This window comes from Pipra filicauda, unplaced genomic scaffold (genome assembly GCF_003945595.2).
Source record: "Pipra filicauda isolate LSUMZ 115617 unplaced genomic scaffold, ASM394559v2 scaffold3_size10097308_pilon, whole genome shotgun sequence".
In the NCBI taxonomy this organism is placed as follows: Eukaryota; Metazoa; Chordata; class Aves; order Passeriformes; family Pipridae; genus Pipra; species Pipra filicauda.
This window is the reverse complement of record NW_024104532.1, coordinates 7,411,389-7,439,299: the sequence shown is the minus strand read 5'-3', so window position 1 is coordinate 7,439,299 and position 27,911 is coordinate 7,411,389. Positions and strand designations below refer to the sequence as shown.

The window sequence follows — 27,911 nt, the reverse complement described above, 5'->3', positions numbered from 1 at the left end:
AGGGAAGAGAGAGGGACATTGCTCCATTTTCATCCTAGCATTGTGGTGTGTTTTGAGGAGAGCATTGTAAAGTTAAAGAGAAATTGACAGTTAAAAGGAGAAAATAAGAGGGAAAGAAGAAGACAAACTGTAGATCTAAGTGAGAATCAAAAGGAAAAAACTCCAGGGAATGAAATACTTGAAGCAGTAAAGAAACAACATGATAAGAAAGTTACTCTTCAGTTACTGTTTTATATGGTTCTGTTTACCCAAAGCACAGAGATGAAACATAAAATGATTAACAACCAATGGAGTAAAGAATATTTATAGTCATCTATCAATGAGGGAAGTAAATTCAAGTTCATTTAAAAAGAAACATCAAACTTGCTGGTATTTAAAAAGTCAAGGTTAGATTATTTTAAATTAAATTTTAAAAGCAGGTGAAATTTATAATTTGTTGTACAGCTGCTGACATTTTTGGTTTTCCCCAGACTCCCAGAGAGGCTAGAAGGCTTTATCTCAAAGAAGAGAGGGAGGACGGGAATCAAATTCCTCCTGAAAAGATGAATATGTAAAAACATTCAACCTGTGATATCTCGTGGTTCTGATCGCAATCGTAGCCTTTAAATCAGCTCAGCTCATTGTCAGGGAGAAGAAGATATGGAACAGGAAGACAAATCACACAGCCATGAGTACATTCCTAGATGAACAACCAACCCTTTGTTAATATTAAACACCAGCATGCGGCCACCCTACAGTTGATTTCTATCACCAGTTACTCTGTGTAGTCCTTCATATCAACACAAAGTTCATTTTAAATACTTGAAGAGTGTTTCTTCCTTGGCAGTGTTTTATACACCCTTTGCACTGATGCATGATTCAACAAGTCATATAGGGGAAAGGACAAGAAAGTCACTGGTCTCTGCCCACAATGAGGTCTGGTGGTTTTAAATAACATTTTAATTTGAATCATAATAAGGTTGAGAGCGGAATTCTGAAAAGTTTATGATAAGCAACTCCATAGGCCATTGCAGCCGTGATCATTTAATCTTAAGGTCAGGGAGATTTTGTTCTAATGACTCAAATTTCATTTTGCTTTAGCACCTGTATGTGTCTTTAAGGCAAAGCATTGCTCTAAAACAGGCCTCTGACACCTGGAGTGAGGCTCTAAATGGTTACCTCAAGAGAACAGCAGAAAACACATACACAAGCCTCAAGTGTTACCTTTGGAACGTATAAAAAAATCCATATGACAAATAATCAAAGACAGGATAAAAATAAGTACACATGGGCAAGTTTGTCACCCAATGTCAAAGTTGCCTGTTCTTCTTCTGCACCAAGTCAGAGCTGTAACTGTAGTAAAGGCTTTATTCTCATGTTGACACTTTCTTTCCTTTACTTACCCAACAGAACAACTAAATGCCTCAGAAAAATCTTCTTAAATAGAGACCCCTGGTCTTAGATTTTTGGAATCAGTCTTTGGAATAATACCCACGGAATGCAACTGCATCAAACACCACCAAAAGTTTCATATAAACTACTGATTAAAGCATGAACCTTACACAGCTATTACACCCACAACAAAGTAGTTTTTTGTTTGTTTGTTCTTCCACTGATGGAGGCATCCTAAAGAGACCACCATGAGCTGGGAAAGAGAAACAACTTTTGAGGTGAGACTTCTTCCTATAAAAACAATCCAGAACCCCCTGATCCTCTGCTTAGGGCAAACTGTTCAGGCACCAACTCCATTTCCAACGCTGGCAATTCCCTGTTAATCACTCTAAGTGCATCCCTGACTTGTTTCCCAGTGAAAGTGCCACTTGTCAAACAGCTCCCAGTGCTGCTGTTCCCAAGCTGCAGATGTAAATCACGATATAACCACAGCAATGGGACAGCAGCACAATGTCCGAGTTCCTCTGAGGAGATGAGATGACAGGGAGCAGAACAGACCTGCTCAATTGATAATTCCTGACACCAAACAGAGGTTGTCAATTTTAGCCAATAATTTTTTCAGTTTTACATCAAACATGCAGCACTGATCTACAAATGTAATGGATGAGGAGAACCCACCACACTTCTCAGAGCTGTGGGTCACACAACAAAAGTTGTCAAAGGAGAGACAAAGAGGGCATTTGGAGATGACATTGGTGATTTCATCTGAGTCCACTGTGCCCTTTAGCACAGAAAAGATGCATTGCTATTATACTAGGGAGTAGGAAAGAACACAAAGATAGCTCTTATTTCTCTTCAGCTATTCTTCATTAAGGAATAATGAATTTTTTTTAACTGCAAACATACTGACTTACATACTTTCTCAAACTTGCATGACATGAACCCTCAAAAGTTTTGAAAGAACAAAGATTCCTACCTGAACCAGGTCCACTGCAAAACAGGAAAAGGAGAGAGATATGTGAAAGAGAACATAAAACTGGTACAATAATTTTGTCAGGACTATACAGCAAAATTGAAAAAAAAAAACCACCAACATTTTCACTCTGTAAAATGACCTCCTGTTACCACTTAAACAGCTTGTTAATACTTATTATGCCAACGATTTGATCCAAACCTATTGTTGCAAATCAAAAACCACTGTAATAAAAAGTTACTCCTGAGGCCTGGGGGCACAGCTGCTTCTGAAACCCTGCTAAACTCCAGCGACCCCTTCGGGTTCCAACTTGGCCTTCACAGAGGTTGTACAGCTGGGGAAAAGGAAGAGTGGGAGATGATGACCTTTTAGTCCCTATTTTGAACCAGATCTAAGCTGCAGAGATCAGTAGAAGGATTTCTGATATTTTACATTCTCCAGCTGTGTTTCAAAGCCTGTTGACTTTCTCTGCTTTTAAAGATAATTTGCATATGGGCGAAATTCAAAATACAAACAAGAATGCTAAGAACACGCTTAATGACTTTTTCCCCAACTACCCACAGTGTTTCATTACTAATTAAAAGTTAGTCCAATTCTAGTGGAAGGTGTCCTGCCCATTGCAGAGGGGTTGGAACTAAATGATCTTTGAGGTCTTTTGTGACCCAAACCATTCTAAGATTTTAAGATTCTAATTCACCATTTCAACTTCATTTAAAAAAAAAAAAAAGCAAGTATATGCTTTTAAAATAGATTAAACTTTCCAACTAGTGTCCATCCAGAAACTTGACACCCACAAGTATAGAAAACATGGTCATGAAACATACTCTAAGTTCATCTTATTTCCTTCAGCCCTCAAACACGAGGCCATCAGCAGAAGCAGGCTTAACATAGATGCTTAAAATGCATCTGCCTTGGATTGTGGATTACTAAAATCTCCACCCCATCTGAATTTTCCACCGCTGAGGAGAGGGTCAGAAAAGCTAAAAAGGCTTGAGAAGTCATCTGAGGTACCAAAGGCAAGCCTAAAATAGTGTTCACTGGGGTTTTAGTTGTGTGTCATCCTCACCTCCACCTCCCTTGCTAGCAAAGGTATTTGCTGGAAGTGCTCAACCAGTTTGTGACTCATTTTATTATCATGTGTACAGAGCACAGACTTTGGTACCTGCACTATGTTGGGGCTCAGTAACATTTTGTGTGCAGATTCTCTACTGGTCACACACAGAGAACAGGGAAGGAAATTGGGCAGCACGTCTGGTTTTCTTCTCTGCTGCTTAAGCCGATCACCAACAAGCAGATCACCGACACAGCACCAGAGATTCCAGTGCAAATGTTACTGCCTGGACACTCAGACATTCACACTATAGTCACCTGTCCCAGACCAGTTAAAAGTCAAACAGTTGGACTGCTTCTCCCAGCTTCTGATACTGCTAAGATCATGAGCTGAAATACTGGGTTAAACACTTGAATCAGGAATAGATATCACTCCATGAAGTCTCCTGGGGAGGAATGGCTGCCTTCAGAACGTTTCCTTCCACAGAAAGCATGAGTAATTCAGCAGGGAGGAAAAACAAAGAACAGACGGCAACCTCAGACTCTCTAAACGGGGGCACTGTGTTGTCATTAATGACTAACACCAGAAAGTGTCTAGAAAAGCTGCAACAATAAGCATAAGGGAAACTGAAGCAATAACATCACACTTTCACAGTTATAAAATCTCTCTGACATGCTTGGCAAGGAAGTTTAGTGCGAAGGGGACTAGTATATGCAGGATGTAGTAGCAGCAGAAAAAGAATGAGAAAAAGCCTCTGCATTTGTTGATTAATCACAAGCGTGTCCTTGAGTTCCCTTCAAACTTTTGACCATGACAAAAAATAAAAAAAAGAGAAATATCCAATGAAAGTGAATTACACCATCTTTTGAAAGCAAAACCTCAGTAAGGTGCCATCAAATCTGACAAATCTAAGGCAATACACCGTATACTGGCCTACATGACTGGATGAAATTAGGGTCTGTCAAAGTCAGGAGATATCCAGTAGCATTTTGAGACAGATGGAACTTGTGAGGAAAACCTGAGCATCCTTCACAATACTTCACATCCTTCACAACCTTCATCCATGAGGTTTTTCCAGCTGTTCAGTTCTTGTAACTGGGAATATAGATTAAAGAAATGGAAAAATCTTCCATTTGAGGAAGCTGGAAATCTTAACTAAAAAAAATGGGATCTCAAACCCAACACTTCTATGCTTAAAATGTAACAATTTTGGTAACAATGGATAAAACCTGACTTTTTCCGTGACCACTGTGCCACTTTTGTATGGTGTGGCAATTATTTTCCACTTTGGGATTCTGATTCTTCATCTAAAATAAAAGCCATTCCCCACATAAAATCATATTTTGTAAAGACTGTGCTTAGAGCCCACGAGGTTTCCCTTTTTTTTTTTTTTGCAGTTGCACAATTTTCCGTGAAGAAAACAGATATTTTGGTTAACTGATGACTGCATTGAAAGGAACACCAGGACAGACACTCATGGCACATTTAATAGGGTGCAGCAGGCAGGGCTACTCCTTCTTCCTGCTTGCTTTGGTTCTGACAAGGAATTGGGTAAAAAATGTGAAGAAATTAAGTGGATTTTTTTCCTATTTCTTTTTTGTTTCTTTTCTATACTGCAGTTTGCTTGGAAAAACGTTTTCAAAGGTATGCCCTAAAATTTCTCTGAGCTATCAGGGAGTAATTTCCTCAGCCTAATCTCCTCCACAAGATTGTAAAAACTGTAGGATAAAAGGAGAACTGTGGCGATTTACCTACTAATTAGTTGCTCTTATTAAGAAGAGCGAGATAATTGATTTTAGGATGCACTACCCCTTATTAAGACCTAATTTAACTGTATATCAAAGACTAATTAAATAGCATTACTCCATCTCACTGATGAGTTTTGATGCTTGGTGAATAGATTTGGGTGAAAGATGAACACAAGGTAATAGATTTCTAATTCACACAGATAACTATAAACTAAGAAGCTGAGCAAAGGGAATTCTGGATTATCTAAAACTAACACATTTCTTGGTATTCCTTTACAGTGATAGTCTGAAGTGAAAAAAAAAAAAATTGAACACCTGCTGAGAATTACAGGGAAAGGGAAAGACAATGAAAAGGATCTCTGTGTAAACTCTTTATTTAAACATTTTGGTAATTTTCTTACAGCAAGGAATTAAATTTGTGAAAAGGATATATGCTTTCATGGTAGATTTATCTGCTTATTCTGCAGAGCTGTGTAGCTACAACAAGGGACAACAAATAATAGATACTATTTATTTGTGCCATTTGTCAAAAGCATTTAAAGAAAACAGACAGCATCTCTCTCCACCTTAAGAATTATTTGAATTTCTGATTATTCAGATACCTTGTGGCATTCCAAGTTTATTTAGTGCTGAAAATGAATGCAGAGACAGAATTACATGCCTCCAGTTCTTCCAAATAGTCTGCAAGTTAAAGTAAACATGAAATAAGGAAAGATTAAGTTGCTTTTGAAGAAAGGAATGGCAGGGACTGAGTTTACTAATAAATTCTGAGGGTTTTGATCCTTCACTTTTCATTTAAATGAAATCATCTGTCCTAAAATAATTCCTTTAGCAATCCAGTGGCTGGTTTAATAAAAAACATCTTACAGTAAATTTGAGTGTGTAAAGTAAATAAGTGCAAAGCTTTAATCCCATCAATCTACCCTCTAAATAAAATGTTTTGTCCTCTAGACAGAATTGCTCTGACAATACAAACTCATCGTTCTATTTAATCTGTCAGGTCATGGCCCCAGAGATTATGATGAGCTGTCTCTCAAAGCCTCACTGTGCTGCAATACAACATCTCTTGGATAAATCACAAGCTCCTCACCCAAAAAACAGGGACTTTGCTACAGCTCTAGGGTGTATTTCCTTGTTTCTAATAGTTTCTTTCACTGACGGGAATATAATTGCACATGGGAGCATCAGTCATATGTCACTCTTTTGTTCATTTTTGGCCAAGGTGTAACCATACAGCAGCAATCTACAGCTTTTAGACATCTAAAATAAACTGTAATGATTGAAGGGGATTAATCTGAAGCTAGAATTTTGCAGGAAGAAATTTATTCTGTATTAGCTGAAGGATATCTACACATTAATTATTCTTTTACTAATTCAAATAGAAATAGTAGTACTGCAAGGGGAACAAATATTTGTTTCCTTATTTGCACAAATAATATTTATGAATAGATGAGTGAGCAAACTATTTGTGTAAACACTCCCTAAAGAACACAGTTTATGACCAACCTTGCGGCCAAGTTATACATAGGAGATTTTGGATCTCAAATATTACATTAAGAGTATATTGTTTTCCCTTCCCATTTAACACACATGTCCTTTCAAAGTACACAAAAGCTGCTGGCTGGATTTAGAAATAAATAAGTCCCAGCCTCTCTGTTACACCTGCAGATGCACAGACTCTATGCAAAAATTCTTACACTGAAGTTGCTGTGCAAGTAAGCATCATTTTTATTTCTGCTTTTGCCTATCACTGCCTCACTATCACAGATAACTGCTAGAACAGTAGGTGAAGACTGGGTACCTTCAGTAATTTCGAGTCAAAATGCACATATAGAGCTACTAATCCAACTTAACAAGCAAAACCATGTTGCTCCGAGACCTCTCCTCAAAAATCTACTTTGAACTTAAAGTATAAAAATAAAATATGCCACAGTCCTCTGGCACTTCTACACAACTGCCTGTCTCCTTATTTTCTTTATTTGCATTTTGCTCTTTCAAGACTTCTGCTGGCATTTTCTGATTAACACCTTTGGAGATTACAGTACCACCACAGTGCTTTCATATTCTACTTCAGGTCTCTTCTCTTTATACTTAAAACAGAGACCAGTATTAAGTGAATGCAACCTTTGATTATAAAGTTCCCACACTACTGACATGAAAAATACCTCACTATTGCACAAGAAATCTAGACGGAGAAAAGTAAACAGTTTGGAGACTCCACATTAATGTGAGAACAGTGTCTCTTAATGGACTATCTGCTATTATAATCACTGCAGGCTTTGGTACAGGAGTCACGGGGAGATTCTATTCCTCAATAACTTCTTTTTCAGATGCCCCTTGGCAAAACTGCAAAAAAATAATATCAGTTCTCAATATGCAGCTACCTGGGCAGCCTTTCTTTCTGTTTTGTTAAAGACATTGGCACAAGGATGGATTTGGAATTAAATACTGGAGAGAAGAACAACTATTTCACTTCATTTCCCTACGCTGATGAAAAGGTTAATCATAAAGTTGAAATATCAAGTTGGATATTTTTTGTTGTTTACTCACTGATCAACAGGAACACCAGGCAGCTGAATAAAAAACCCAACTTGCCCCCCACTCCCTTCAATTAACATTTACAAAAAGGAAAATCTGAGAGTGTTCAGCAGCCAAATCTCAGCAATTATTAAAAAGCATAACACAAATAATCTATCAAATCATATACTGCTAAAGAATGAACTAATGCTGGAACATGTTAAATGGCAAAACAAGTTCCATTCAAACAAGTATTGTGGAATGCCAGCAACAATGTATTGTAATAAGTTACTATAATTAGTAATACAAGCCCCAAAATAACTGTATCTTCCCAATTTTCCTATATTCTGGATATGATAAAATCTCTTTTTTTCCCTCCAGTGTAACTAAAATGGTAATTCAAAGCTGATTTAGGATCAAAGACAGCCTCAAGGTTATAAATAGTTGTAGCTGGCTGTGAAGTATTCTCATCAAAATTTCTTGGAAGTGGATGCCCTGCTACAAGGGTAGTACACTTGAAGGAACCAAACTGCAATAAGATATTTTCTGAAAGAGTTATAGACAGGGAAAAAAAACTTTGAGGAAAAAAAGAAAAAAAAATGCTTTGCCACAGGATCTAAGTGCTGTTAGCTGAAAATTATTATAAAATGGGACATTTAATGTATCTGAAAAAAAAAATCCACACCAGAAAACCAATCCCAAAATCACTAATGAGCAAATATTGATTGCCATTGAGAAGTCCAAAATACTTGAGTAATTCTTTATTCTTTCTATCCAGTGTTTTCACAGGACACAAGCAATTACAGCAGCTTTGTTTTTTCTTCATGATTGGCAAAAATCCTTGTTTATAATTCCTCTAGGTACCTACTTCAATATTTGCATTTATATTTAAATTATTTTCTTCTAGTTTTCAATAGTTTCAAAACCAATATACTTTAAGTTTTTAAAGTAGTTCCACAAATATGCCATTTTGGAAGTGTTCTTTTATGCATTATATGAGGCAGCAAAGCAAGACAGAAGCAGTGGAAACTTCTAGAGACAAAAGAAGCTGCCAATCTCTTCCTGACCTCCAAGGTGGTTTGCGGACCTAAAGAGCCTAAATAATTCTGGAATTGAAACCAAGTTCCAAACTGAACTGATCCCATTTAGGGATACTAAAGATACAGACTAAGAATTCCCAGGCAGAAGAAAGGTATGAAATAACAATTCTGCATAAACCATGAGCTCTTCAATTACCTGAATCTCAACAAAACCCCCCCTGGAGAATGTGGCTTTGCATTGCTGAAATTTATGTTAAATTTTCCTTAAGTGTAGTTTCCATCTCATGAGAAGCTGTACTAACACACCCTGTCAATGTGCAGTATGCAAAAAAATCCCTGTGGATCACTACAGTATATTCAAATCCAGTTGTTTGGGGCATATCTTCTGGATTGCATCTACTTCTTTTTAATACATTTATTATTAAAAAACCCTAGTAGTATAGCTATTTATTCCCAATTGTTGTCCTCTTGAGCAATCAGACCAATTCATTTAGGGATCTAAAGGAACAAGCATAATGAATACAACTTAAGGGATGGCCTATGCTACAAACATCACATTTCAAGTTGTTTTTCTCCCCTTGTTATCAGTGCTGAATAATTAAGGCATGCACAAAACCTGAGTCCATAGCTGAAAAGTGCACTTGAATATTTGAGACCTGCTTAGAGACTGATGACCTTTCAGGTGAGAAAGTGAGAGATCAGATCCAACAACTTGCTCACAGGTTATGACACATTAGCATTACAAATTCCAGAGCCTTTGGGATCACGGGGGCTGGCACTCATTGGGATAAGATGATGGGGCAACATACAAGGACAAAATTAAAAAGTCAGGTGACAGGATTATGATTTTAATCAGTATAACTATGCTTCTCTATGTATTTTGCCTTGGTTAATTTTCTCCAATTTGACAACTGCTTTTTCCAGTATAATCAGTTTAAATGTTTCAGCCTTCCAACACAACATTTTGCCTGGCTGTGCCATGTGCGGGCTGCAGATTCTTCCTCTGGCAGTTCTACATAACCTGCATGTGTGAGCAATCCTGTGATCACCTGTAACTATCACACTTGTCTCTCCAAAACCAAACAGTGAAATCATGGAAGTAACATCCTTGGGTGTTACTATGTCGAACCTCAAAACTCAGAAGTATGTCTCTCAGTGCATCTCTAACTTGCAAGTGGAAAGGGAAGCTACAGACACACACAACTCCTCATGTCACCAGTTTATACGTGCCATGATCTTCAGCTGACAAGATCATTTTTTGCTGTGAAAAAGAACCATATTGTAAAACACATCACTAAACACCTAGGGAAATAAATAAATTAGAAGTGCTAGTGTAGCCACAGGAAGAGAGAAAACTCCTCCTCAGTCATACCTTACAACAGCAGACTACAAACCAGTGAGACATGGTCAGGAATTTACCACCTCAGTGATACAGTAACAGCAATCAGTGCAAGTACTTGAAAAGACTCCTGATTACATCCTATGTCTCTAATTTTCAACAAGGGGCCAAAGCACTGAGAATAACATATACATTTTTATTTTCCCAAATAATAAGACTTCCTGGTAAAGGAAGCCCAAGACGGGAGCAGACAGCTGCGAGTGTCAGTAGGAATCTCAAAAACCCAGGACTACAGCCTGGGCTGTAATACAACAGATATTGTTTATTCTGCAAAGCACGGAATTATCACCACGGCTCAGGAGGCAGATCAATAGATTAGAAGGAACCTTACAGTCATCACAATGTCCTCTCTTCTCAAAAAACAATCTCCCCCAGTGCTTTAGGCATAAGTTTTGTTTTCAGTGTAATAACAAAAGTTACAGGTGTATATATACAAGTATGCATACAAAAATGTGCATTTATATATAGAGAGACAGACACAGTCTTAAGGCTTTGGACATCATAACATTCCACCAAAGAACCCCAAAGCAACCATTACACTGGAAACCCTTTTGAAATTCACACAGTCAAGGAGTGTATATACAAACCACAGCCAAACTAGACGGAAATTATTTCAGAAATAAAGTGCACAAGCACCAGAAAACGAACACCAAATATATTTTTAACAGCGAAGTAAACTAAATACTTGATGTGGCAAAAAAAGTAAGAACAGCTAAAGGCTCTAGTCAAGTTGACTTCTCAGAGAGGACAGAGAAAAACTCATGAAAAATAACCAGAACAAAGAAAATGATGGATATTTAACCAGCAAAATTAACAGAGACTGTTGCTGATGCTGAGAGAAATAATGCAGACTATAGAATTCACAAGGTCTTTGGATGAGCAAGAAACATTTTTCAGAAACTTTGTTTACAATACACCTGGTGTCATTTGTAACCATTACCTTAGAGGAGACTTTCAGCAGGGGATAAACTCTGAAAACACTTCCCAGAGAGGTGTTTGGACTTCTCTGTTGAATCTGAAAAACAGAAAATCACTAGGTAAAGCCATCAGCTTATGACACAGAGGTAGTACTGGCAAAAGTGACAGAAAATATCCGTATAAGAAATCTGCCCACTGAACAGAGAATGTGTCAAGGAGAGAGGTGGATTAGTGGCTTTATCTCAGAAGTGACAGATTTCTGCATTTCAGAAGTGCCATGCTGGAGTGGGTGATGGAGGGACTTACATGATCAAGAAGAGCCTGTGGTTCACCAATAGCCAAGGGTTTTGATTTGATCTAAACTCTTTTGTAAAATCCAGAGATTAACCCCATACAGTCACTTTTCCCCTTTGAATTTCAGCAAGATGTATTTCAGGGAGGTTGCACAACATTGGAAATATATATATATCCAAATAACATAACCTGAGGACAGGTTGGAAAAAAGTATAACATGAAGGTTTTGAACCTTCCTCCTACACCTCCCCACCCACCCAAGGAATAAAAAGCACTTTCAGGTGACAATAAACTCTGTGGGATATGCAGCTGAAAGGTGGCATATTCTATTCATTTATCATTTATAGACAGACCATCAGGAAGTCATTACACTGTGAAGATTGGATCTCTGCACAGTCGTGGTGTAATTGAGCTCTGCTGTACACAAATATTGTAGATAATAACACATAAAAAGGTTTGCAGTTTTGGACTTGTTCTTTTCCTGCGTTACAGTGTTAGGTTCAATCCAGACAGAAGAAATAAAGAAAGTTTTCCCAAAACTTAAACAGATTTTGATGGATTAGAACCTATTTTGTTTACTTTTGTTTAGTGTTAACATTAGACAGCTTTGAAGCCTGGTTCTGATTCCAGCTCGTTTGTGGCTATGACCTGAACCCCTCCTCTATCTGACAGGAGAGTGGACTACTACCAGGAAATAAGGAAGCAGAAGGGAAGGTGGAAAAGCAGTCAGCCTGGTTTAATGGACACATCTCAATTCACAGGTCAGAAGTGCCCACACTGCTTTTAAGTCAGCACCACTGCCCTGATGACACTTTTAAGCTGCTTCTTGCAACATCAGGATCACCGTGGATGACAGACTTGCTGCAGGCTAAATTCAAGGAATATGCAGAGATCCTGTAATGGTTACAGATACTTCAATATCTCATGTCTGTTTTGGCAGGGGATAATATTAGCACTATTGAGATAAGGCTACAGTAGTGCTGTTTGAAAATATCTGTATCCTGCCTGCTGGGCTGTGATAAACAGTCGTGTGTTTCACACATTAGGTGGGAGCATTAACAGTCCCCGTGCAGGCACTTGGAAGCAGAAGGAAGACACAAACAAGTCTGTGGTGTGCTGGAAGTAGGAGCAATCCTGCCCAGGTGAACCTGTACTGCTCAACTCCTATCTCATTTCAGGATCTTATAAGCTCAACTCAACTGTTACTGGGCTTAGGTTCTGAATAGAAAATATGATAAAGACTTGAAGAGAAGAGGCAGAAAGCAAAAATTCAGCACAGGAGAGTGGAGCCAAGTGAGGGCCACATAGATCCATTTACTCTGTGATAGAAGAGGGACGGATAGAAGTACTCCCTAAAACATGAATACCACATTTTCATTCTACCTACAGCATCAACATTACACAACCCACTTTGAAGAGTTTTCCTTTCTAATACACACCAAAGAATTCTCCTCTCTTACAAGAGGCACTTTTGTTTCAGTGACTTTTTGAAGAGAGGAGAATACTCAGCAATTGCTTAAGGTTTAAAAAAAAAGAGGTAGAAAAAAAGTCTGCATTCAGAATGGTTTTGCTGGGCCCACAACTAAACAGCTTTACAAAACTCCACCATGCTCTATGCTCCACCCTTTCTTTCTCCTTACAGTTGTTCACTCTGTCCCCGTGATTAAATACTACTCTCAAACTTTCCAAGCATTCTTCTCCGCCTTTTGGAAGGACAGCTTTTTATTTATGAGTGTCTTTGCCAACCTGAGTGCTCAGGTCAGATAACATCAAAGTTCTGAGCCATTAGGATTTGTTTCAGACACAGAAGGAACAACAGCAAAATTTCTAAAATTAATTAAAGTTCTGGAAATCTTACTCCCCAGTAATTTGGGGCCAAAGAGTTGTAGCCCAGGCTACTTTGGAATTATTTTTTAAGAACAGTTATAATAGGTTCTCATGGGTTTGTAGTCATGGAGAATTGTTCCCATCACTTCAGTTGAGTGGAACTGCTTAAGAATTATTGGAAGAAAATAGAAAGAACATTTCCTTCACAATGCTCTCTCTACAAACAATAAGGGTAACTACCTGAAAGCAATTTCCTTTCCTACACTATGTCTTAATATTAACATAATCATAAACACTTAAGACAGCATTCCCCTCACATCTCCATTATTAATCTCTTAAAGCTGAGTTATGAACAACATAAAACATTAATGCATCATGTCCTAATAATTGTTGTCTTATTAGAGCATTTGCCCCATATGCCTTGTTAGATGGTTTGTGCTCATAAGGAAGATAAGTTTCCATTTACAAGAAGATATTAAAAAAAAAAACAGCAACCAAACCAAAACAATACACCCTGTCAATATTACTTCCATCAACAGCATTCTCATATATTAATAAAAAATTAATGAAGCAGACAAAATGTAGTAATCTGGTTAAATATTAATTTTATACTTCCTAATTTTTTTGAGAGCCTGTCTGCTGAACTTTGAGCAGTACTTACTGACAGCACCTGAGCCCCCACCCTGCCTCCTCAGAGCAGCTCTCTGTACTCACACAAGAGCAGAGTGATCCCACTGACCCTGGTGAGAACCACCTACAGCCCCAGCCATGGCACTCAACAGCTGCCAACCAGAGAGCGATAAAGCTGTGGCACCAACAACTCCAACATCTGCTCTGCACACACTGCTAAATAGCTGTTCTCATGGCAAACGGTCCTGCAAATGGAAAGTACTCCCTCAGAATCAAAGAAATGCAGCCAAGTCCTCATCAGCCACTGAGAGGGTTAAAAACCATCCCTAAAGGAGGTGGGAGAGTCCTCTATCACACATGACACTTCTGTCCTCTGGACTTCCAGCATGTGGTTTATTTCATTACAGTAATATGGTAAATTTGCATGTTTTTAGGTTCAATTGTATGATATTTAGTTGCATAAACACACCAGTACATTCAGGTCAGAGGAATGAGGATTATTTTTCAGTTTCTGCTTCCTGCCTAAACATCACAATTGCTTGCTCTTTAATTTTGAAGTTGGCAGTCAGCAGACAGTGATCCTACAAGAGAGACTGATCTCTCAACAAACTTGGACCAGTCAGGAAAACACTGCTGAAGGAAGGTTTAAAAAGATAATAGCCTGTCTGACTACAAACAAATTTCCCATCAAAGCAACTCCTAACAGGATTTCATTAGCAGAAGCTGAGCCCTCAGCCACAGTGAGGGTACCAATGCCTATAAGTACATTCCTCAGGAGAGGAATGGTGTGATGGCTGGAGCAGAGAACCTGCATGCACAGGTCTGTGCATTCTAATTCCATCTCTGTCACCTTGGTGATCATGAGCGAGTCACAAAGTGTTTGCTTCAACTCCTTCATCTGTATAATGGCAATGATATCTAATTCAGAGGGATGCTGTGAGGATTAATTAGTTAATGTTGGTAAGTGCTTTGAAGATGAAAAGAGCTACAGAAGAGATAATCAGTTTTACAGTCTCTAAAAGCTTTTACCATGTCTGCAGAATTATTTTGGAGTACCACATGAATATCATCTGAGAGGATCTGTCATTTATCACATACATCCAGAAGAAGGGAGGGGGTGGGGGTTGGAAGGAGCAGGTGTGCAAATGTTTCAGTGTTAAATCACGTATCCTGTTCTGAAATCTGAGCCCAAAGCTCAAACTTCCTCGGCACAATCTACCTGTGCATTGCTACCACTTTCTTAAGAAAAAAACACCAAATGTCTTTGTTGATTTAACTCTTCCCTTCTGCTTGATTTGAAATTTTGAAACCACGGTGACTCTTAGGATTCTTCTCTGTGTATCTGTATATTCTGCCTTTTCTTGGTAGATATATCATAAAGGACTATGAGATAACTCATTATCTGAAGAAATGTGTTTAAGGTAGAATATACATATATTTTGCTTTGGAAGACTTTTTTGATTGCCTAGAAAGTCTTCAATATGTACATCCCAGCTGCATTTCCTGCCTTAACCGATTTGCATTTACAATAATCAAAATGGAAGTCTGTAATGAAATAGTTTTCTTAAACTTTGCTAAGTCAGCCAGGATACAGAATCATAAATGGTTGAAAAATTTCAGAATTTAAAAAAAAAATAAAAATGTCTGTACTAACTCTACCTTACTCAGATATTTTCATACCCACATAAAACCAGCTATATCTCCTCTTCCATTTTTAAGTAGAACAGTCCCCACAAATTATTTTCAGCACAGACCATTAAAAGAATGTCAACCTGTGTACATGGAACTGCTTCACAACTTGTGTGTTTTCCTGGATATACTGCTTCCAAGTATCATAATTATGTACAGCATTTTGATTGAGAACATATTCCTGAATACACAGTTTTCAAATAACCTTCAGAAAAAAAAAATTATTTAATCTGAAAAATGCTCTCTAAATACAAGACAGCAAGACCAGTACAGGTAACTGATGTATTAGAGTGCAAAGGTGACGGATATATAGAGATATATATACACACATCTGTGCTTTATTCCAAGGTAAATGTAATGCTGACTGCTTCACATAAAATTTCTGCAACAATCAAATACAAAGTTTCACTAAGCCATATTTTCCTCTTTAAAAAACAATGTCCAGTGGTTGTCCTACTGATTCTCAGTAGTTAGAGTACCATTAACACATGATGAGACAATTCGTATCCAACATTGCTGGGCAATGAAATATATTTTGCTGTTGCTTATGATCATTATATTTTGCTCACAGCCCTTCTCCTGCCTTATGTCAAATGTCAACATTGACAGGGTTGAAGGGAAAAAAAGCAAATATTTCAGCTCATTCTTCTTTCTTAAGTCCTTTGTGCTTCACCTGGCAGTAATGATTATTTATGGTCCCTCTCTGCTCCCAGTGCTGCCACCCAATAATCTCCCACCACATTTAATAGTTCAAGGCTACATTCCTATTTTGTTAAAGGAGGGGAATGTCTTGACTTAGGTGCATCCTTTTATAGGGGAAAAAAAGAAGCAGTCTGGAAAAGAAATTCTGGATAACTGGACAACCCTTTGCTATTGTAATTACCCTCATTCTTACAGTCTTTGTAAACTTCCATCACTCTGCCTTAAAATAAGTCAGTTCTGCTGATCCCATGAAACTATTTAAAGGCAACTCTTGATCCCCCAGTAGGCAGAACAGATCCACTTTGATCATGGCCAGATGATCCCTTTCAGGTTTTTTATTCACATTTTCCTTAAGGTTAAATAGTTCTTTTCCCTTTCCCAGTATTTATTCCTAATGCATTTATAACAAGTAGTTATAAATTCAGACCCTTTCTCCTGCAGGCCCAATGATTAAAGGCCTTTTAAACTCATTTGCATGACAGGTTACTCATTATCCTAATTGTCATTGTACAGCATTTGACCCATCCTCCCCCCCATCCCCATTTATTTAACATGAAAGAGCAGATTTTAAACACTACTCCATTGCAAGGTCATTTTAACACTTCCCTGGGTACAGCAAACACTACCAGCTGCACACCCTGGCCAGGTTGGTGTGGTGGGGAACAGCTTCAAACCTACAGCAGCAATCTTCTAAAAACAACCAAATATTTGTAAAACCAAGCAAACAACTTAGATCTACCGTATTCACCAAGGCTCAATGACACCCATGCCTTTTTTTTTTCCCCTTTCACAGGAATAAGTTCCTCAAAACTTCCTAGAGAGGATCCAATACCACTGTTCCATATGCTGCACTGCCTCTCACTTACCAGTGCAGGATTCCCAACAAGCAAACAAAACCTGCCAAAGACAATTTAGATGCCTCAGAATGCACAGAACTTGGTGTACCAACCACACAAGCACTAACCATTAATTTAATGTTCCTACATAACAACCAATACCAGAAGAAAATATGAAAAATTAAACAAGTGCTAATTGCTGGGAAAGCTGCTGCAGGCCAGCACCTGGCCTTCAAGGAGTGCTGCTGTGAGCTCACAGTGCTCCTGCTCGTGCCTGAATTTTCCATGGAGTAATTGAGTCTGACAGGAAACAATCTTGATACAATTAGAAATGCACAACTTGCCAACACAGCTCTATCAGTCATTATGCCACATACCCCCACGCTCCTGAGTCCTACACACCGATAACAAGAAGTTATATATTTAATCTAACTCGTCCCAATTCAGAAAGAGTCAATAAAAGGCAAATATCCTTCTTAAAAGGACCGTCCTCTCTGGAGCTTGCACTCTTGATAATTAAGGAGCAACACGCCTTCATTCTGAGGAATTAACAACAGGTCATCTTTCCCTCTATAGAAGTTCCCATTCTGTTCTGGCTGCACCAACTATGCATCTTGTGCAACAGAAATTCAGAAACGTATCTCAGCTTGCCAAGCTGCTGAACATCATCAGAGCTCACCCTAATCTAAGTACAGGTTCAGAAAAACCTCTTTGTGTTTCTGTGTTCACACTGGCCTTGGTGAACAGTTTGCATGCCATCTTCACTTAGTCTTTCTGGGGCACAATAAAATGTTACACAGCTAAGCAGGGTAATACCCTCCTGGGCTATCCCAGGTTTTCCTACTGTACAAGTGTTACAGAAGACTGGGAAGAGAGGCTCTTACAAGTATTTCTTAACAAAGATTTCTTCTGCCACCTTTTTTTCCCCTTTTCCTTCTTTAGATTTTAGTACTATTTTCCTTTATCTTCTTTAGCTTCAAAACTAGACATTTTATAACACATATCATATTGCTTGAGTTCATCAGAAAGACTTAATTTAGGTGGGGTTGCTTCTTTAACAGATATCCAGCAGCATATGCACACGTGGCTACCTGACTAAATACAGTGCTTTTCCTAAATCAGTTTATATTTTGTTATCTAGATTAGAAAAATAGCAAAGTCCTATGACTAGATTGAGTGTTTGCTCTTAGCAAAGCTGTGACAAGGAAGAAAGCAGGCAAGGTAACTTTTTTTCTGTCTGATCTCCAGGAAGAGTTTATATCTTTCCTTGTTCCTGCCTTTCTGTTTGCCTATTTTCCTTTGCAGAGTTCCCCATGAACATGCAGTGGCCAGTCCTCACTAAGAAGCTCTCCTCAGTGCTCACACCCTCCTAAGAGTGCCCCTCAGCCCCTCATATTTCCTCTTTATGGACAGTGTAGAGAAATGGGGAGAAAAGAAACCAAAAGAGAGGGAAAGGGATGCATCATAAAGCGTGGCAAAATATATTGGCACATCCTTCCCACAGCAACTCGTGAAGAGAGCCAGAAAGCATTTTGGATTGATTTCCTCTTCCCCTCGTCTGTTTAATAAACAGAATTCTCAGAACGGTATTTACAGTCTTTCTTGTTTTGAGAATGCTCCCAGTGAAGAAGTGTTTACAAGAGATGAACTAAGAAACAAGTGAAATCGCTTTCTCCCTTCTTAATTTTGTACTATTTAGTTTTGCAAAATACCTTTAAAACACATATATTTCTTTGTTCCTTACTGAATTCCAGAGAGTGTGTCTGTATTACTGGGACATACAGGCATGACTTCTAAGTAAGGAGCTCAAGCACTGCTAAAATTAACACAGCAACTACACAGAGAAGTGCTTTACCTGCTAAAAACAAAACAAGAACAACAACAAGAAACCAAACAACCAGGGCAAATACTCAGGTAGTTGATTGTGCTGGAGTGCACAGGGTTAGGAAGAGTGAACTAGTCAACTGTAAGAATTATTACCAACAATATAGACACACACCATAATTACCTCAGTTTGGCACAATAACAATTAGTGAAGCAAAATAACAACAAAAAAGGCAAATAAGAAGAAAGAAGACACTTTCAATTAATTAAATTTTGTTTGTTCTATGCACAGATTCTACCTTACCTGATCAGAAAACCAGAAATACCCTCCATCTCACTTCAGATCTACTAAGGAAATAACAACAGCAACTGTCCGTTAGCTGCAGCCAGCTCAGCTGTAGCTAATTTAAAGAATCACCAGCACAGCTGTACAAAATCAAGTGAACTTGAGCAACTGAAAGTGCTTCAGCTGTGCAAGAGCTCAGGTACCCCTCATTTTCACCTGTGTTGTGTGTTCCAACTGTGAGATAGCAGTTAGAAAGGGTGTTACAATGTAGACCCAAGAAGTTTAATTAGAAACCCCATATATTTCCAGGAGTCCAGGAATTACTTATTTCATTTTAAAACAGATGTTATTTTGTACCTAAAAAAAAAAAAAAAAATCACTTTAGTTCCTTTCAAGTCACTCTGTTTGTGACATAGAAGAAAATATTACAAGAGTTCTGATTTCCTGAATCACAATCTACTAAGCCACAAGGTTTGTTTCCGAAAACTTAAATGGTTTTCTTCAGGTAATTCAATTCTCAAATTTGGTAAAGCATATTACCAGCCCCTAGAGGCAAAATACAGAGAATAACTGGGTAAAAATTACAGGAATACAGCTGAGTCTAAGGCTGCATTAACTTTCAACACGCTCTGATGGGGCTGTATAAGGTGGAAAGGTGTTTTTGCTACCTCAAATTAAGCAGAGCTGGACTATTATCTCTTAATGGTGATTTGATGAAGTTGGTGCCAATACCCAGACTCTCTGCCTGCTTTCTGAAATGTCTTCTTAGTGTTAGTGTGTCTGCTGAGCAGATTTTTCTGGCTCACTCTCCTCTTACCAGCTCTCAGGAGCACTATGGAAATGGTGCCCCTCCTCTTCCCTCTCAGAGTGCATTCCTCCCCGAATCATAGAAAGATTCAATTCTGCAAGAACTATGTTATAGTACTTCAAAGCATGAAAAATGCAACCATTACCTACTGAAATGCAAATTTGGGGTGACAACATAAACATAGAGGAGAGCCTTCAAAAGTAGACCTGCTGGTTTGCAGAAATGACCTGCTGCTCAGGTCAGCCCCATTGTTCATGTTTGGCACCCAGGACTGAAACAGGGGCAGGTGGGAGGTGGGTGCAGCCTTCCTGTGCCACCCCCTCTGACAGAGGCACACGTGTCTCAAACACACAGTCGTGACTGGATCATGAGTGGATCACCATCACTGTCCATTACACACAAGGGTTTTAGTTCTGAGGGAAAGGGTCATTCCCAAAATGCTGTCCTATGAAGAGGGGATGTTTCTCTCAGATATTTCAATCACTAAAGCATTTTCAAGAAATAACTAAGTGGCCCTTGAGATCCTGCTCCCAGCCATGGTCTGTTTAATAAGAAAAATAATGGCAAAATTAGTAAGCTGGAAAGACAGTTCTGCTGCAGCTAAGTTGGAGAATTTTACATGGCTATTGTATCTTCACATTAGGCTGAAAATCAGACAAAATACAGGTTTAGGAGCTCACTGAGTTCAGAGATGGATTGCTCAGAATGGGGTCAAAGTGCATATTTCATCAAGGAGCTGGGCCTGGACTGCCAGTGCTTTAGCCAATTAATAAAGTTGAAAATGAGCTGAAATGCAACACAAATGTTCTTTTTATCTATTACATCACATGACATTCCTAGATGTATATATGTTTTGGACTAACATGTCTAAAAATCAGAGACTGCTTTATATTAAGTCTTCGTATGAAGGCAACTTTTCACAAATCATTTTGGCATAATCAATCACATCTAAAATTAAGATGAAGTGCTTCAGAAAACTGCTCCTCATAAGCTGTTGGCCAAAGAGACTGGAGAACCTCCCCAGCAAGCCTTTGACTTCAGCATAGTAAATGTGTGCTATCCCAATGAGGTGGTAGAGGTTTATTTGATGTCAAAGCTGTATTGGTTGCTTAGTACTAATACCACAGACTGGAAATGAAAAACATCTAGCACTCTCACCACTAAATAATTTATGCAGACCTTAATGTTGTCTTTATAAGACATTACTCAAAGCAGACTTGTTGCAGTGCCAGCAAGTATTGAAATATTCCCCATAGGAACTGATAATATCAATCTGCCCTTACCAAGTCAATGTAAAGAGGAGGAGAACAATCTAAACAGTGTTTAACACCTTCAGCATCTGTCTGAAAACAAAAAGACTAGCATTTTCCTAGATAACCCATTCCATGTTTATCTTAATGAAGGCAAAACAAGCAGCAGAACAACTGTTGAATGGAATTACAATAAAATATAACTTTTTTTTTTTTTTGAGACAAAAGGGCACAAAATCAGTTTTCATTTGGCTCAGTGACTATCCTGTATTTGAAAAGAATGTTACATATTCATTTCATTTATCATTTAAAGTCAGATAATCAGGAAGTCATTATGTGGCCTACACTGGGCAGCTATTCGATTAGAGCATAATTGAACACTCTGTAAGGCAGCCAAAGCTGACAGGTTGGGAATGCATAATATCCTTCCCATGGCATTTTGAAGCAGGGGATAACTGGAGGAAAATCATTGTCAATCAAAACCTGACAACCAAGTGAGAGAGGCTGGAATCTCTGCTACTTTGAAAAGAGAGACCCAGCTTGATTTTGTAAGCTTCTGAAGCACGTTATGCTTTCTGTGTTTGTCAAGTTATAAGCGTTGTTAGTAAAGGATCACAACTAAAACCAGAAGGCTCCATTTGGTCCACTTGTCTTTGTCATTTATCTCTGGGAAAACAGTGATCAAGTATGAAAATGAGAGGAAAGGTTAAACTCACTACCTCAGTACTTTAAACCTGGCTTTGAAATGTGCTGATTGCTGACAGCAGCTATTAACAACTAACACACTCACACAAACCCCCACGTAGATTGCAAAAACATTGGCCTTCCAGTTGCTGAGTATTTAAATTACTGATTAGTACTGTAAGAGGCTTGAGATTAAATGTTATTTTTATTAAGAGACTTGAAACTCTATTTCCAATTAGCAGTAATGTAAGTTTTCTAATGAAAAGCCTACATGTGCCCCATTATTTTCAATATATGTTTTAGTAGAAACTTACACCTCCTTTGGTAAGCACCTCTGCATTTCTCTGAGTATCTGAAATGTGCTCACACACACAGAATAGTAATGTGCACATTACAATTCTACCAAAGACCAGGGAGAAGCCTTGGAGTTGTAGCTTTTACTTGCATAAACATTTGTGTATCACTAGCAAGCAGAATAACAGCAGATGACGTCCAATATCACTGAAAGGCTTAAACATGTGTTCCAGCTACTCATGGGAGATTAAAAACACTTTTTAGACCCCAGCACCTTTGAGCAGCTTTAGCTGATATCATGGAAAGCAGGTGTCTTAAGCTTTCCAGATTGTACTTGGGGCTGTGCTTCTCAGCCTCACTGTCTGCACAGCATCCCATGCCAGAAGATGGTCATGAGGTGATTTATATATATATATATATATATATATGCAGTATATTTCTACATGTGTCTGATTAAACAAAATGAAGAGAAGTAACAACTGGCCACTGAAAGATTACTCTTGTTTCTACTGGGTTGCCACAATGGATTTCTTTTTCCTTTCTTCCCAGAAAGCTCAGCCAACATGCCCTACAGAAAAAAGGTTGAGAAAACTACACGAGTGGGAAACACAAGCAGGAAGCTGCTCACGTTATCCAGACAACACAATAACCTCTGATAACCACCATCTTAAATCATCCAGCCTACGCCACTAACAAAGCCTGGGAATATAATGGAGCCTTTCAGTGTGAGCTGTAAATCACTGGAGGTAATTCAAACCCCAAGGGGAGCTGTATCCCAGGCCAGGATAAATCCAGGCATTCGATGTCTTCCTTTAAAACAAAGGCGACATCTTGAGCTCTTTTGTGGGTATAGAGTCAGGACCTGGGAGGCAGAAAAGTCCTGCTTCAAGCTGTACTTCATCATTCCCCACCATTCCAGACCCCTGGGGGTTTACAGTGAAATTAGAATGTACACCAAATTTCATCAGTTTGCTCCGTGGAATTGATCTATCGAACATCTCACTGGCTGTCCTCTGGCACAGCAATCAGAGGGGATGGTATCCTGGGACAGCACCTTGTCCCAGTGAGGAAAAGCTCTAGTGAGAAATGGAAAAGGAGAGAAGAGACAAAAAGTGAGGAAAAAAATTATTAGGAATGAAAAAATTCTGATCTGTATTCTTTCTAATTCTCTAACATTAAAATATAATCAAATCCTAACTGTATGTTGTTAATGAAATTATCCAGAGTTATTTCACAGAAGATCAGCACCTGACCTACAGAAGAAAAAGATACTATATTTAGCCTTCAATATAATTATAATTTATAATTGTTTTAGTATGTGTATTTATGCCAATTAATTTGTAAACTTGGAAATTTTATAACCTAATATGCAAGCCCTGAATTTACTGTAATCTTCCTGAGCATTTACCTTTATTTGACTTTCCTCACACTTCTTTTCTTTCTCCTTGCTGTCTGGCTTTTTGCCTTCTAACATTAACAAACACAAACAGGAGTAAATCCAGTGGAGCAGCACTAAATTGCATTATTCTTCCAGAGGTCATCTCTCTTCTCTTTTTAAGGAACAGCCCAGGGTTTGTGCTCTGTTGCATTATCCCAGCTTTGTTACCTGATACTACAAATCTCCAGAGCTGCTGAGGATTATATTCAATGGGGGAAGAGTGGAGAAAATTAATTGAAGAAAACAAGAATTACTTGTCAGGCATTTCTGCTTTTCCTATGTTTTGGGTTCTAGAACCAAGTAAAAATATTAAATTGTGGGAATTTTACTTTTTTATTATTTTTTTTGAGTGGGAACTGTACTATAACTAAAATGGATAGAAACATCTTCATCATTCAAAATAAAAGGTTGCACCCAGACAATTCTTTTGCCACTTGACAAAGTAATTCAACTGAAAGAATTTACTGACTCCTAAAAAAATAAGCCCTTAACTTTTTAAAAGCTAAAGCAAAAGGGGCATAGGATGGTCTGATGATGATGACTAAAATAGTATGAACAGTATAAAAACCAGTTAAAGTTATTTCACAAAAAACAGTTAAAGTTATTTCACCAGCAGGTCTCCTCTTTCTATTTAAGATTCCACAATTTTCTTTCATGAGGTTGTGTGATCCATCTGGATTCCTGAGACAAGCTCAGAGCAACTCTGCCCCTTGGTTTAGATTAAAGTAATGGATTTTTAAGGGATGACTGTCCCTCTCTTTGTTGACAGCATCTCTCTACCTCATGTTATGTTGGCATATTTCTCTGAATTTTATCAGAAAGCTTATTACTGAACATCTACACAAAATGAGACTCTGGGGCCTGGGGAAAATAGAAGGTTCCAAGTTCTTAAGGGGCTACAAATCTTTTCAATGTTTCTGCTTCTAGAAAGGGTCGACTCAACCCCAAATACACATCTGAGTGCTGGGAAATCTTCAGGTAGATTTTCAGTGCGTGGTGCCACTTTCCACCCAAATTCATTTCCACCTAAAATTTAATCATAAATTTGTCAAAAATCATAAAGTACCAGTAAGCTAAACACCATTTCTTTTGATTCCTTCCCTCAAGCTCCCCAAACAGGAGAATATTTGTAAAAACAAATTTATTTCAGCTGCTGTACAACAACAAGTTTTATAACTGAACTGGACATTGTTAGCAACTCCAGAGGGTTGCCACTGCCTTTGTTTGTTTTTATACAGCATAAACTTCTCTACTGCAGTTGTATTTATTACTCATGCAATGTACATTTAGAATGTGCACACAAGATTTACAAGCAAAAAAAATTCATTTGTCCACAGTGTGTTTCAGGTGAAAATAACTCTGTATTAAAAGTAATACTAGGAGCGAGATATCAGGATGCTGCTAAACGTATCTGGATGCACTCTAAAAGTCTTAAATAAGTTCCATGGTGGTATTCTGGCAAAAAATTAACCCTGCAACTGATCACATTGTGGTTGAAAAGCTAGAGCTATGTTTTCCAGAGAAGTTGCACACCACTTAAAACTTGAAATATTCAACTTGAGGGTGTAAAACAGGAAGCTATAATTTAAGTAAGAGTCAAAGAGCACTCCAACATGTGGCTTTATGGGATTTTCAATTTTAAGTAAAATAACTGAAGATGTAAACAGAAACAGAAATGACTGTAGCATCAAACATCTGCTCATAATTATTTGAACAGCAGAATGCTTATGATCCTGGCATATATTGATATCATTCATTTTGTTTTAGACTACTTAGAAACTACTTTTCAGTTGCAATACTATTTTCCATACTGATATGTGGTGTTCCTGAGGTAACAGCCTCCTCTTTGAGACTTGGTTACACACTGTTTAAAGTTGTGATTTCAAGAAATTATGTAAGAAACCACATCTGGCAGTGATCTACGTCACTGGTTATCTAAGGTTTTGCAGATGCAGATTGCACAGCAATACAGATGCTCATCATAACAGATGAACATATTTTATCTTCTTATCTGAAGATAAAATGGATGCCAGAACTGTTGCTCCCAAACAAGTCTCTAAAATTAAGCTGTAAAATTGTGAGTTCCACATAGAAATGTATTTTAAAGTGCAACAATGTAGAGCATTTTTCCCCCATAATTCATAAAATAGGAAATATATTACATTGGAAGTGACTCATTATTACAGCTCTTTGTTATAATCAACTGTAGTCTAAAGAAATGTTCTTACACACAGAGCTAACTGTAGCACTTAAGTCTCTCCAACAAAAAAGGAAAATAAAAAATTGTAAAATAAATCACTGAAATTTAAAAGCTTCCAATGATTTATTGTGAGACTGAAAACACTGGAGATGATCAGAAAATGCATGGGCACGAGACCACATCTTTGAAAGCAGCATCATTCCACCAGACGGTTTTAAAGTGGTTTAAGAAAAGATTTCTACCTTTTTATTTCTGAATGTGAGGCAAACCCTTGCCCTCTGACCTCATCCCTCTTTCCACAGAGCGGGTATGTGAAATTTCCATTTAGCATCTTTAGCAATCTTACATTTGGTTTGAATAGTACATTTTCATTTCATTCATCATTTAAAGACAGATAATCAGAAAGTCATTACATGGGCTGACACCGGGCCCTGCGCTCGATTGTGTTGTAATTGAGCACTGCAGAGCGTGTGCCAGATCTAATGGATAATGAATATATTATGTCAGCAGAACCGCCTCGGCAAAGCTCCTGGGGAATCACAGGGGGCTGCTGCACTGACATGGAGGGTCACAGATGTTGTGCTGATTTACTGATGGAGTGATTGTGTAATTAGGTAATCAATGGTGGGTAGAGGACTATATGTGGACAGCTAATTTGATACAAATAAAGACCATACAAGTAGGAGGCTCATATTCCGGCCAATGTAAGACGATATTTTGGGTTGGCTTAATTATCTGTAAATTCTTGGTGATACATTCCAAAAGTCTGATGGTAGAAGAAGTCCAGTTCAAACACGACCTATTTTCACAAACTTTTTACAATATTACCCATGTAATTTAGAAAGCTCATATTTTCTGCCTTGATTAAAACAAAATTCACCTTGCTTTGTGTTACAGCTGTACTTGTACTACAGCTTTTAACATTTCATGCAGAGGCAAAAAACAGTTGTGACAAAAACATGAAACATCTCCAAGCATTTGCTCTACATTTACTCTGCTCTCACTAAAAGCATTTAGTAATATTTACCTTGTTCTTCTGAGTGACAGCATATTTAAACGAAAAAAAAAATGTAGAGGGAGAAGGTCCACATGCTAAATTATTGTTATAAACATTATGTACATTTGTGATAGAAGTGGCTTTTAATAGAAAAATATGTTACTTTTTCAAAAGTCAGATGGTTGAAGCATCTGATAGTAAAGATGATGAATGATTACTAATTCATATTATGCCCTTTTCCTGATTTAGAATGGCAGCTTCTCTCTAAACTGTCCCTCTCTCCCTGGTTCCATGCTGGTGTAAGACTGATGCTTGGCTTCGTGTCCCTCACTCAGCAGAGGTCTGTCTAATCCAAGCACTCTGGGACATGGGAATACACCTGCCTGCTTTCCAGGCGTGTTAGTGACACTGTCTCAGTTGGAGTCTTGGCATCCATAGGAACTTCCCTACAGTAGCTGTGACAAGTTCCAGTCAGGGTTTGGCAACCATCAGGATTTCCTCCCAGGAGTCTGTGAGGAGTTTGCAGTGATGGGATCTTCAGGGCAAAGCATTATTTACTCATTACTCGAAAATATGAGACAATTATGTTATGAGCAAAGGCCAGCAAACGTGGTTGTCACTTACACCAGTTTGCTTCAGCCATGGCAAAGAGAAGCAGATGGTTTCTGCTTCATTTTTTGCCCTTCTTCCTATAAAAGCCTTTGCCAAACTGTCAGATTTCCACTGACACCCTGGGCAGTCACAGTCACTCAGTTCACTCGTTTCCCCTGTCTTTACTACGGACATGGGATCATCTTTGATGCCAGGCTTTAACCCTGGAAAGAATAATCCATTCTAGTCCGAGGGAAGCCAAAGAGAGAACATGCCTTAACAAAGCAGGACAAATCCTTCTTTTAACTCTTCCCTACAACTTTCCTTTAAGATTCCTTTTGGGGCAAATATGTAGTACATATGGCAAAATAAAGAAGCAAATGGAAAAGTGAAGCATTTTTGTAACAAGTAACACAGATTTTTCTCAGTTTACCACAATCAGAAATTTCATGAAGAAGGATATAATTCTTCACTAACTATTACATGGTTTAACATCTCCCCCCTCTCTCCCCACCCCTGGCCTTGTGTATCCATCACAAGTTAA

At 38.2% G+C, this 27,911-nt stretch overlaps 1 protein-coding gene across 11 annotated transcripts in view; it reads right to left on the bottom strand.

Annotated features, from left to right (window-relative positions):
- Nucleotides 1-27,911, bottom strand: part of TENM2 (teneurin transmembrane protein 2) — a 1,087,321-nt gene that overhangs the window by 729,034 nt on the left and 330,376 nt on the right. For all 11 annotated transcript variants that reach the window (XM_039385212.1, XM_039385215.1, XM_039385216.1 and 8 more), the window contains one exon: nucleotides 11,040-11,114. The gene's annotated coding sequence lies outside the window, so the exon portion shown is untranslated. The remainder of the gene's footprint in view (nucleotides 1-11,039; nucleotides 11,115-27,911) is intronic.